Raw genomic sequence first — 12,882 nt, forward strand, 5'->3', positions numbered from 1 at the left:
ATTCAACATAATTTTTATTCGTTGTAGTTTGTCGATTGCATTTCCGTTCCATACAAATTTTGAATACGGTTTCCTAATTGGTTAATCGCTAAGTTGGTTTAAAAATTTGTATTCTTGGACTCATCATTACTATAAAGCATTCTTAAAAATATAATTTTAAAACCACAGTTGATAGCTTGAATCAACTTTTCAAATAAAGATGTCCGAAATTGGTGTTAAAAAATTAAATATAATTGTAAACCCTTGGCAGTGTTACCGAAAATCTGCACTGATCGCTTTTTCATGTTACGCCTGTGACTGTGATGGTATTATGTTGCCGAAATTCCATTTATTTGTTAATCGAATATCAAATAAACTGAGGACAGCTGCGTTTCCTGGAGTTTCATTTTAACGCATATAATACATAGTAATAATCGTCACAAGTGACGCGCATTTGCCTCGTGGAAAATACAGGCGTCAAATGAACAAAATGTACGCAAGGAGTCTTTATTTCTGAAATTAGTTGTAATAAATTTCGTCAATTTTTTGGCACGTTTGATCACTTCGATTTAGAATTGAAACAAATTTGTAGAATTGCTTTTTCTTAGATGTTTTTACTAGATGTTGTTCTGTCTGAAATTTATCTGCAGGATTTGTCGAAATTTCCACGTAATAAAATGGACCAGGATCAGGTCTTGTTACTTCCTTTTAAAATATGTATTAAAATAATTCGTGACTGAGTGTTGTGAAAACTTGTTTTTAGCCTTATAAAAGGGTTATCTCGACCAACTATGGCGTAAGTCATTTAGAAAGTGGACCATTTCAGTTTTAATTCGTTTGGGATTGGTTTAAACGTCGGGTTAATAGTGTTCTGATAAATGTGACGTCACTGTTTAAATGTCTCTGTTTCAGCTGTATCTGTGGTTTTCAGGTGTATGATAAATACGAAATGGTTTATTACTATTTTCGAAAACATTAGTTTTTATCTACAAATCCAGAAAATATATAGACTAAGTATTACCATTGCGTTTTGTGTACATGGCTTCAACCCTAATTTATGTCAAAAAATGTCAGAATCCGGTCACAATGTCTAGGTATTGAAAAATATAACCAATATGTTATAATCTAAATTGAAGTTTAAATTGAATAACTAAATAACCAGTCGAAATAAAATTTTGATTGAAACTGTTTTAAATTCTGTTTTGCTGGCGTAGAGAAAGCAAATACTGATGTAATTAATATTTAAGGATCTAAACATGTTTGCAGAGGTGTGATTTTTATCTCAAATTCAATTATGTATTAAAAAAATTCAATAACCGACAACCGAGGAGGATCTTGGTGATATAATAATAATAATAATAATAATAATAATTTCATGCTGTATTATAATATCTACATGATTTAGCATAAGTTTAAAAGCATTGTAAACGAGCAATGTGAATCAATTTTGGAACACTCTATATAAACTACTCGTAGCCAAAATGTAAAATTCCGTATTCACTCCATAAAGTGGATTTCCTATCACAATCTTCTTTAAAGTTTTTCTAAATTCTTTAACGTGTGTCTATTTGGAATTCACTAGAAAACTACTAATTTCTTTATGAATTTCGAGACGTGAATAAAATATGTATGTAACTAAAAAATAATGTAATAATGCTTAACTTAATAAAAAGAGGGTTGCAATATTCCTGTGATTAACCTTGTAATTATTTTAATAACTTAATACTTTGTGAGCTTTCAACAAATTTCCCTATGATGTATGACTGTAATTGTTTGAATAAAAATATAACTGAAGACAACTTACCTATTGCACATTACCTCAGTAAATAAATAAACAAAAAGATCCCACTAAAAGCACAAAATTTTAAAACCCGCGAAAAATTCAAATTTTTTGGCCGTGAATTATAATCGCGAAAAATGGAATGTATGTACACTTTTTCATGGCGGAATGCGTTCAAATCTAAAGTAGTGAATTCCAAGCTTGGAAAAGTGTTGTTAAATCAGAATGCAAGTTGTTTATTCCTCCATTTTGGAGAGGGAGGGCGAAAATCTGGAAACCAGCTCCCAAAACCCTCTCCAGCTTTCAATAATGAATTTGAAATAAACGAAAGATCACACCGGCAGTCCAAATCATAGATCATGGTTATGGCATCGATGGCTCTGATCAAGACGATCGAACTCCCCTCAGTTTTCAGAGTTACGTTGTCGTACTACAACACATACGCACTATTGGTCATTAGGTCACGTCAGAACGAAAATGAAAAAAAAGGTGTCAAAATAACTTGCGCTAAAATCCTCCCTACTAACATTTCTACAATTACCCGATAAACTTCAACTCGTTCATTTTCTTATTATTGATTGATGTCTGCATAGACATCCCTTGATACAGGTGACCGTTTTAACATGAAATTTGTAGTCCCGAAGTACTGCTGATGATTCAGGGAATTACTGAATCTGCAGTGCAAGCAAATTTTAGTTGCGCCACATTGAAGCAAGATCTTTAAACAACAAATAAGAATTTAAACGGTGTTAAACTATGCATTAATGCAAACGAATGATTAAATCAAAATGAGTTCATAAAAATTACACCATAGACTTAACAAATCCCCATGACACATAAAAACAAAGGCAGAAATTCAATCTACGAGAAAATAAAGCCTGTCCGGAAATTAAAGAGACAAGTTTTATTTGAACATAACTTTATTAAATCAAAACTTTAACTGTATAAGCTATACATATTTTTAAAGCTCAGCACGTGCCTTTTTTCATGATATCGCACATTCCTTGCTGTATCCCATTGTAACCGATTTCTCGCATATTTCGGTATGCATGGTTCATTATTCCTTTTCCCAACTCTGACGCTACATTTTTTGAAATTTTATCCCAAATTAATTTAAAAGAACGTAAACTTTTTGTTGCATTTGTTTGCAAAGGGCCCAAAATTTCTCAATCCCCCTTGCTTGAGGTACATTGGGCGGATTTTCAGCTTTAAGCACGAAATCCAAATTTTCTTGTGACAAAAACTCGACACATTTCTTTGCATAATGGACTGTGGCCAGGTCTGGCCAAAACAAAATTTCGTCTTTTGCGTAATGTTCTTCTATGAAAGGCAACAATCTTTTCTTCAAACATTCATTGAGATAAATTTCTGCAGTCATAGTTCGATCCGAAATATAGGGTTTGGAAATGTTACCATTTTCGTCTATCGCCTGCCATACTAAATATTTCTTCGGAAATTTGGTGATTTGTTTAAATTTTTGGTTAAATGGAAGTTCTTCGTGCTTATTGGAATGAACAAACTTACGTCCTGGTTGTTCTTTTGTGTCCACGATGACGTAAGTTTCATCATCGATAACAAGCACCCTTTCACGAGTTTTTTTGTAAATTTTCCGAAGCCCAGTTTTTGCTCGCCTTTCCTGATCCTTCACATATTTTGGTGCCTTTTTCTGGGTTCGTGCCACTATTCCCCATCGCTTTATTTTAATGTCCGACACAGTGGATCGAGGTATACCCAGTTTTTTAGAAACCGTACGAACAGATGTGAGAGGATCATTCTCAAACAGTGTTTTCACTCTATTGCAATTTCGTACGGTTGAAATCCGACACTTACGGCCACTAAGAGGGAGATACTCATCACTACCTGTTTCTTCGTATCTTTTAATTATCCTATAGATAGATGTCCGTCGTCATCCTTCGTTTTGGAAATGATTTACGGTGATCGTTTTGTTAGAATTTGTCTGATATTTATAAAAATGAATTACGCGTTTTGCGAAAAATTCGTTTTCTTTGCGTGACATTTTTACTGAGACTGTCAGATCAATCAATTATTAGTTCCTAAACACACTTGATTAAAATACCTAGTTGCTAAATTATTATAGCATACATTCATCTTTAGAAGAGGGATATTTTGGAATAAAATGTTTTGTCTCTTTACTTTCCGGACATGTTTTAATTAGGTTCATAAGAAAATATCACATTAATGCAATACAAAATAAACATAAAATGCAACCCATTTTTAGTCTGTGATGATATTAATTTAACTGATGATAATTTCCAAGGTCTCTGCTCTCAAAGTGTATCAACTTTGAATAATGATAATTTAAATGATTTATATAAAATCACCAGTGAGAAGTTATGAAGTGTGGATAATGCAGTAACTTAAGTAAAAACATCCAGAACTTTTAAATATAAGTATAATAGGTATCAGTGTTACAAAAAATAGATTAAATTTAATTAAGTGAATTTCTGCCACGTATTAGAACAGGGGCCGATGGGACCTACTGAACCAACGCGGAAAAAATTTAGACTGGCCCTTGAAAGGCCAAAATTTTAAAATATATAAAATGTGGATTCGTGCATCACGGTTACTAGCGCCTCTGGAAAATTCCCGATTGCCAGGTGGTTCCATCCGTCCCGGCTCGTTTTTGAAGTAATTTGAAAGAATCTCGGGAACCCCTTCTTCTGGTTTTTTAAGTAGTTTGAAAGCATCTCGAAGACCCCTTGTGTTTTGTTTGTGAAGTACGAGTAGTTTGAAAAGAATCTCGGGATCCCTTGTCTTATTTTTGAAGTAATTTGAAAGAATCTCTGGGACTCCATGCGTTTTATTATTGAAGTAATTTGAAAGAATTTCGGAGTCGAATGGGCTCCAGTGCGGGAAAAGTTTAGACCGGTGCCATTGCTGCTGGTGCCTCTGGAAAAATACTGATTTCCAGATGATGCCATCCGCCCCTGTATCAGAATCATGAACATTTAGAAAGCCCCACATGAACTGTGAATTTACAAATAATAAAACAAAATAACGCCTTCATAACAACTCAGATTAAAATCGTTACTTAACTGGTCTTACACTAATTACGCTCGTGTAGATAGAATTAGACGTACCCTTAATTTTAACACTACATGTACTAAACAAGAATGAACTAGGTCAAGCGATCCTCAAATTTTTTATCTGCTAAACATACCTATATTCCAACTCTAACTTCCAACCTAAAGGGTAATAGTCACTAATTCTCTAAACGCTCTCGAACATATATGCAAAATTCTATTTTTTTTCAATTTGGGACACCACAGTATGATCATGAGATAACAGTAAATTATATTCCAAAAGCAGTAATAGTAATTAAAATTATCAATGTTAGTCCAAAGGGTGTTAGTAGGGTGTAGAAAAATTTAACTAGAAATACCCAGTACAAGTGCACTGGCTGCGGAAGAGAAATCTGCGAAAACAGTACAGGTAAATGTGTTCCTTGCTTTTTCTTGCATAACATAAAATATATTAATATTATTATCATTTATATCGTCGTTTTTATAAAATTTTACCCAAAATGACTTGGATTGGTCTGACCTACTCTGCTTTCAAGGAACAGTCGGCAATGGTAATTCATGCAGTATTTTTTTAAAAATAGGTACGTTTTAGAATGTACACTAGTTTTTCCACACCAGAATTCCCATAATTTTTGATGACGCAAGAATCCATAAATCTTTTTTAACTATATTTTTTAATACATATTTACACTATTTACTGGTGTTTTTGTTCAATGAACTTGGCTATCAAACCGTGAAAGTGTTGTTTACAATGATTTAGTTAATTGTGAAACTGTCAAATACGTTAGGGTACCTACGTACGAGCTTAGAACGATAAGCTGCAATATTGTATGATGAAAAATAAATCTATGAAAAAACATTCAGCCTAAACAATTTCAACATTGCTTTGACAAATAAATACCTAATAGTAAATAATCAGTTAAACAAAAAAAAAAAAATGGATAAATTTGCTCCTTAAAAATTGTCTTCATACTTTGTCGCGACTTCTGTTTAACTGCCTGACTGATTGATTTATGTTAATTTATTTTTATAAACTGATAAGGATGTCTCAGGTCTGATGAAACGTAGAAAGAGAAAAAAAGGTACATTGCACTTATCGAAAAATTCAGTTAATTATCTACTAAACTTAAATATTATAATTACATAGTTGTCTAATTAATATTTGCAAGGTTAATAATAAACTTCCTTCCTAGAGGCATTGTTTTAAAATCAGGCAAGTATAATAACATTATTTTACGTCAGAACCTATCGTTAACTTTCTGATATGTACCTATTTAAAAATTAATTTTACTATTATTTAACATAACATTTAAAAATTAAAGATTAGTTAACATGGACAAGGTACCTATTTTCTTTTAGTGTAATCTTTAAATTCATTGTGGGTGATAAATATCACAAAAGTGATAACTGATAACATATAGCCACATTAGTTTAGTACACAAACCAAGAAACCGGAAGTAAATATTATCAGGAAGTACCAATATTTTGTTTTGCTTTCCATATGTGACTGTATTTTTGCAAATCGCCAGTAAGAGGTAATTAGAATTTAACAAAACTGCAACATATAGGAACACAGTAATTAACATAAATTATTAAACCTTGAATAAATGTTAATGCAAATTTTTTTTTCACTGTAAAGTACATTAAGAATTTTAAAATTGTAAAAATATGTTGTGATAGCGGTTAAGAAATATAACATTGATATAGCGTGTAAATTTAACAGAAGTTTTATAAATTGTTTGTCTAACAATGAGGTAGTATTATTTTAATTTCATCCAAATGGATGATTATAAAAAAATAAGGCGATTGTTACTTTTGAAAAATATATTTTTATTTTTTATTGAAAATAGATAAGTAATTTGAAAGGATTTCGGATGGATTGACTCAAAGTGCATGCTTCCAATTTTTTTCAAATTGTAAAGATGAGTCACTGTCACACCAGGAGTTGCTATACAGGTAATGAAATAACGACCAAATTATTTAATCAAAGGACATGCTCACTCAGCAATTGCTCCATTTTTATAACAAATGACTCATTTTGCGCAATTTTTGAAGCAAATATGTTAGACTAATTTCGCAGAATGTCTAAGAAGTGGCCGCCGAGTGTTCTACCAGCTATTAACGAAAAAACCCTAAACATAGACCTTCTACGAAACATACACATTTACTTCGAAAACGTGAAATAAAGTTTTACTTATAGATGAGTTAATAACTCTTATTATTGCATCATTAAAATCCCGACATTAAAGTGCATTTTATTTTACAACTACCTTTAGTAATAGACTTAAAAAGAAAGTTAAAAGATGTTGAAGTCGATTAATTTCAACGGATGAAACAAACCAAAATATTGCATCATTTTCAAATAATTAACAGTAAATTGACACGAGGTCTGTATCTTTGAACACAATTTATATTACTCTAAATGTCTCTGAGATTTAAATGTTTATTTTTATGAGAGGAAAACACATGTGATGTTTACTCTGTAATTTTCAATCAAAATCAATAATGATGCCACTATTAAAGTAAGATTAAGGAGAACGTTCTATGAATTTTAAAATGGACAATACTCTTTTATATTTTTAGTTCCATAAAAATAGTTTCCTGTTTTATGACTATTAGTGTACGAAATTACTTTATTTTTCAAGATGCCCATTAGCTTTTTTTGGAGTATGTTAAGAGTGATTACGTGTCGAAGATGTAACTCTTTGATTTAAGTATTTTCGCTACCTGTTCACTGTCAACGTCGAACAAAAAATTTAAGGAATTTTAATGGAAAAAAGTTTAAGCACTGATTCTGTTTAACAGGATCACATAAGTATTCTGCTCAGATATACTTAATAATTAAATATCAAAGTGACCATGAAACGTTGATTGATTGTCTGCATCCAGTTATTGATTGCTGATGATTGCATCGATATTTTTTAAATGAGTTTTTTTTACTTAAAAAAGATTTTGAGAAAGAAAAACCAAAAGAAAAAAAAATAAAGAGCAACCGCTCATTAGCTTAGTTGGTTAGAGCGCCGTGCTAATAAGGTGAACGCCGCGGGTTTGATCTCCCTATGTGACACTTTTTTTCTTACACTGTGATTGGTATCTAATTTTTTATTTGTATTTGTTTGATTTTATGTACTTTAGAGGCACGGGAACACTTAATCAGTTGTTGCCAACTATAAATTTCTTTCCAAACTTTTTTTGCGATTTATTGTTCTTTTTCAAAACAGTGTGAGGGGTGATCGAAAAGTTTTCAGATTAGGGTAGGCTATAGAAATATTTTTGAGAAAAGTAAGTTTTGAGACAGCCAAAATTCCATGGCCTACTGAGGCCGTCCATTTGTTCGGTGTGCATTATGGTTTTATCAATTTAAATTGATAATACAATGTAAACGTAGATTTATAAACCGGCAGTATGTTGTGACAAATTTTGACTTATTTTAATTCCCACACTTGATTTATTGTGTCAAAAGAAATAAAGCGTTTTTTTTTTTTGTAGGTGAGTCAGGTTTGAAACATTATTCTGCGCTTTGCGTTCTACTGCAGATCTGAATCATATGTTCATTTTTTTATGAATAGGAAACTGAAGGCCCATTAACGTCAAAAAAGTGGAACTCGTTTGTTTCCGACAGGGCCTCCACTAGACCGTAATAAATAACTGATGCAACAATTTTAAAACCACTGTAAATAAACAAAAAGGTGTTAATGATTCTACAGCCGGTACAACATGCTTTCACCTTATTAATCGGAACTATTAGCTTTCATTGATGAGAACCCCGTGCCGCTGACAAGGTCTTGGTTAAATTTGAAACCTTCATATAACAAACCAGTTATCCATAGTCCGCAGATTCAATGAACCTTTTTCTGGTCATATAATTTATCCACACATAGACATGAACCTGGGAATCGCTTCTTGCGGGCTATTTATAGCCTTATCTTCTGAAAATAAATAGAAAAGGTTTTCATTAAAGGAAAGTGATTTTGATAACAACGATTTTGAAAATGTAGCTTGATGTTTAGGTTACTCGGTCGACTCAAAATATTTTATATAGGTTTTTTGACCTGCTCGTTGACATTGACTTGACATGCATTAGAATTGTTCGCTCTTCAAAAAAACTTGAATCCAACGCCGAACATTTTGTTAACAATATTACTTTCGCCTGGTGCAAGAGAAGTGAAGATTTCATCAGCCAAATTACCAAATTTCTATGTCGGTTATTCTTTTTTAATTGTTACAATGGAATGCTTATGTGGCGGTTTAGTATTTATGCAACACTGATTATTTACATGGATTTGACCTTATAAACATTTAATTAAATAGATCTTACGCCACGTGGTATTGAACTAAGATCATTATACTTTACCAACGACTAGACCATGCTGAAAATATTGACACCGATAATTGGAGTAAGAAAATGCAGATACATATGTAGCGACGGAGAGTGTTCTATATTGCGAAAAGCGTGACGCAGGTATCTACTCAAGGACCCTTCTTGCGTAGAGTATTTTAGATTGAATGAACGAAATAATCGTTTTATTTGTTGTCAATCAAAACCACTAAACTGATAATATCATAAAGTTTACGAAGCATTTACATACTACACGTTTAATTTGTATCCGGTGCTATTTGATATGCAATATCCATTCACATTATCATCACAATTATCAGCATTTAGAGCAGATTTGTATGACATAGACGACAATTATTTCTTCCAAGAGTATAATTATGTGATTGTTTGAATTATCGTCAAGCGTAACTAATAATTTGTACGTTCAGTCGTTTTTGCACGGCAAAAAATAGCAGAAAAAGATGACCGCAAGGATTGATGTTAGGCTGATGTAACTCGTCAGTTTATTACATTAGGCGGTAAATTCTCAAATACCGATGTTTGCAATTACGAGAATTGTTCTGAATTTTTTCAGCGAGGCCACAAGTGAGCGATTTTTGAATAGCTAAACAAATGGGACGGGATGCGGGTTACCGATTGATAATAGTGAGGAATTACCGGTAGAGTCCGGTCCATTACCTAGAACAAGACCGACGTCACCCAGGTTACGGTCAAGGAAATGGACTGATCAGTGCTAAATGAGCGGATTTCGCTTTCAAACAAATTTAGCCTACAAATAATTCTTCCGGATTTATAATTTTATCACTTTACGCTGTTGTAACGGTTTTTTGCTACTGTTTTATGTGGACCTCGAATTGCAAAGGAAGTGTAGACTTAATACCAGAATTTTTGAAAAATGACTTAAACTTAATTATTATTTAACTATCAACATTTTCAGTTTTTGTCAAAATGGTTGTCCTATTTTGTTATAGACGTTCCATCTCACATAATAAACTGCATAAATCAGTTGTATTCTAATTCCAATTTATCTATTTCCAGTTAGTTCGTTTGAATCAACCTTCAAATAAGGTCTTATGGTAATTTTGCACACTTGTGATATTATTCTTACATTTTTGACATAAAGTGGTACTTAATAATCTATCAACACGTATAAGTGGCTACCACTTCAAGATTAAAGTTTGACACCTTAATAACTACAAATACTACACATATTTTTTAAGTGGCATTAACACTGGAAAACCTACTAAAACCAGATTTATACGATTAAATTAGCAATAATAAATAGTTAACAGATGGCTGACACTAATTTGTTGTCGAAAATGATCACTCTAGTATGAAATAAATCATGTAATTAAACACTTTTTTATTACGAAAATACAAAATATAATAAAAAGCAAAGATCAAGGAGATGTTTCAATTAATTTGTAACTACTTCTGATATTGTTGTTTTATATTATAGTTCTTCGAGGCCAATGGAAATGTAATTCAGTAATAATTTTTTAACACAGAGGTTCTATATTAATTAACGCATTTCTTTTTGTAAACGCAATTTACAGTTTAAAAAATAACATACTTGCATACTTTTGGTTTATGAATTCGCCTTGAGTTTTTACTGCAGGCATTCACGTTTTCGCAAAAAAATCCAAATTGTATTTTATACCGTGGGATTTTTTAAATTTCTGAAATCCACAAATCTGTCGTGTGTTTTGTGCATTTAATTTGTAATGTTTGATTTTATTTTAAATCTGAGAACACAGAATTGTTATAATCAGTGTTACATTGCACAACTTAAAATTAATGTACTGTACGCAGCAAAAATTTGATCATATCATTTCAAAAATTGTTAACTAGATTGTTATGTAAAAATATGATTGTATGGCATAAAGTATTCGTCGTGGTCAGTACAAATAACATTACAAGCTTTAATTATTCAAATTAAGATTAAAATAGTTTAAAATATGGTACTACGAAAATATACGAAGTCTTAAAACAAAAACCGGTTTGCAGTTGGCTGTTTATCATCGTGTAAATGTTTCAGGTCATATCATAGTTTTATGTCATATTAATTTGACATTTTAAGCCAGTACATTCTGTTCTAAATTAAAAGTCATAATTCTATTAAGCTAAGCTCCAGTTCTAACTGATGGTTCTAAAACAAACATACAATTTCGCATTTGATAACTCGATTACAAATTATTTTGATCACATAATATTTAAACAGTCAGTTAGTTATTATCGTTTGGCTAATTTTGTGTAATTTTTATTTAAAATATTTAAAACGATAAGATATTGCTGTCATTTGAACAAGGACATTATGCTATGCATACGTAGAATCTGTTAAAAATGAAATGAAGGATATGAAGTCACATATTTCTAACTAGTTAAGAGATAAACTTGTTAATATATTCATAGAAATAAATTCAGCAGATGCAACAAAATTATCATAAGGAAAAGTAGAACTTGCATTTTAAATAGCGTATAATTTTATCTGTAGTAATTAATCTGAATAAAAAAATGAACTGTTCAAGAGTCAGGGATTTTCGATAAACTGTGTTGAAATATCGGAAGATTAGTAGAACATTGCTCTGAATTAATATTTTTAAGTACATTTTAGGAGTGACTCTATTATTGACTTTTATTGTAATAAAATAAGTCGTTGCGCAAAGTAACTCTTCCTACAGCTACATTTTACACACAAAGGCCCAACACCTCTGTGTAAAATTCCATCAACTTTTGACCTAAATTAATTCTTGCAGTACGAACGATAACAGGGGTCGTTTGGGTTGTAGACTTTGTATAATGAAGATTGTGTAATTAAAAAAACGAACCTAAACACCCCATAATTAACTTATCACGGGTACAAGAGGTTATCCCTAATTCGCAGCTATCAAAAATTATGTTTTTTCGAAATGATTATAATTTGCCAATGGAAAATTTCCGTAGCCAATAAATTTTAAGACTGGTCGTGGAAGGACGTAATAGACCGCCTCGAGTCTTTTGTGTAGAGAAATGTGTTTGAAGGCATAGGGATGAGGGTTGGTCCTTCCAAGAAATGCTGTAAAATTTATGTTTGAACAAGGGTCCATTCATTCGGGTATGATTTTGCAGGGCGTATAATCATGCGTTTCGGTGGAAAGAAAAAAATATTCGTGGGACGACGCCCATCTTGCGATGTAGAAAATTAGAATTTTAGATTTTAACCGGTTTTATGGTGACAATAGTTGGACTTGGAAAAATTTCAATTGATTTATTAATTAAGTACTCGCTATGATCCAGACAAGTTTCATTAGAGTGTGTACTGTGTATGCGGTTAATGATTTGGGTTTATCAACAGACGCTCTTGTTAATTATTACCTAGATAATAACGCCAAAACATGGAAAAATGCAGTGACGCTCTCTTAATTAATTCGTAGCGTTTTATTATTTTTTGTATCCACGTGATTTGTTTACCGAAAATGTAAATTGAGTCAGTACGCGTATTTTGTAATTATTAGAAAATGGTACCAATTATGATAATTCATGAAATAACTCTAGTGGTACTGGTAGATAGGCCTGCCAATTAATATCTTTATTTGTTTATATCAATTAATGACCACTTTCACAACTATATTTTTGCTTTGTTTGTTAGTTAAGATCTATACTTGATTATTTTTGGAAGTTTTTGAAATGTTTGTCAGGATTAACACATACAGTATTGCTGCAAAATGTTGTGAACTTTTTATCTCTTGCAAGTTTAAAGG

Source organism: Zophobas morio, unplaced genomic scaffold (genome assembly GCF_036711695.1).
Source record: "Zophobas morio isolate AGI-343-1 ecotype UQ-CSIRO unplaced genomic scaffold, CSIRO_AGI_Zmor_V1 ptg000011l, whole genome shotgun sequence".
NCBI lineage: Eukaryota > Metazoa > Arthropoda > Insecta > Coleoptera > Tenebrionidae > Zophobas > Zophobas morio.